Raw genomic sequence first — 1,537 nt, 5'->3', positions numbered from 1 at the left:
GGAAATGCAAGAAAACACAAAGAAGGAATTAAACAAAAACATTCAGGATCTGAAAATGGAAATAGAAACAATAAAGAAAGCTCAAAGGGAGACAACCATGGAAATAGAAAACTTAAGAAAGAGATCAGGAGTCATAGACGCAAGCATCACCAACCGAACACAAGAGATAGAAGAGAGAATCTCAAATGCAGAAGATACAGTAGAAAATATTGACACAGTTGTCAAAGAAAATACAAAATGCAAAAAATTCCTAACTCAAAACATCCAGGAAATCCAGGACACAATGAGAAGACCAAACCTAAGGATAATAGGTATAGATGAGAATGAAGAGTCCCAACTTAAAGGGACAGTAAATATCTTCAACAAAATTATTGAGGAGAACTTCCCTAACCTAAAGAACAAGATGCCCATAAACATACAAAAAGCCTACAGAACACCAAATAGTCTAGACCAGAAAAGAAATACCTCCCGTCACATAATAATCAAAACATCAGATGCACAAAACAAAGAAAAAATACTAAAAGCAGTAAGGGAAAAAGGTCAAGTAACATACAAAGGCAGACCTATAAGAATTACACCAGACTTCTCACCAGAGACTATAAAAGCCAGAAGAGCCTGGACTGACATCATACAGGCCCTAAGAGAACACAATTGCCAGCCCAGATTACAATACCCAGCAAAACTCTCAATCACTATAGATGGTGAAACCAAGATACTCCATGACAAAACCAAATTTGCACAATATCTTCCCACAAACCCAGCACTTCAAAGGATAATTGATGGAAAATGCCAACACAAGGAGGGAAACTACAACCTAGAAAAAGCAAGGAAGTAATCTTCCAACAACCCCAAATGAAGATAACTATACAAACATAACTTTACCTCTAATAGCAAAAATAACAGGAAGCCACAATCATTTTTCCTTAATATCTCTTAACATCAATGGTCTCAATTCCCCAATAAAAAGACGGAGACTATCAGACTGGATACACAAACAAGACCCAGAATTTTGCTGCATACAAGAAACGCACCTCAGTGACAAAGACAGACACTACCTCAGAATAAAAGGGTGGAAAACAATTTTCCAAGCCAATGGTCCCAAGAAACAAGCTGGAGTAGCCAATCTAATATCAAATAAAATCGACTTTCATCCAAAATTAATCAAAAAAGATAAGGAAGGACACTTCATACTTATCAAAGGAAAAATCTACCAAGGTGAGCTCTCAATTCTGAACATCTATGCTCCAAATGCAAGGGCACCTACATACATAAAAGAAACTTTACTAAATCTCAAAACACACATTACACCTCATACAATAATAGTGGGGGATTTCAACACCCCACTCTCAGCAATGGACAGATCATGGAAACAGAAACTAAACCGACACACTTTGACATTAACAGAAGTTATGAAACAAATGGACTTAACACACATCTATAGAACATTTCATCCTAAAACAAAAGAATATACCTTTTTCTCAGCACCTCATGGTACCTTCTCCAAAATAGGCCATATAATTGGTCACAAAGCAGGCCT

This window comes from Grammomys surdaster, unplaced genomic scaffold (genome assembly GCF_004785775.1).
Source record: "Grammomys surdaster isolate TR1022 unplaced genomic scaffold, NIH_TR_1.0 503, whole genome shotgun sequence".
NCBI classification, from domain to species: Eukaryota; Metazoa; Chordata; class Mammalia; order Rodentia; family Muridae; genus Grammomys; species Grammomys surdaster.
This window is presented reverse-complemented; position numbering follows the sequence as displayed.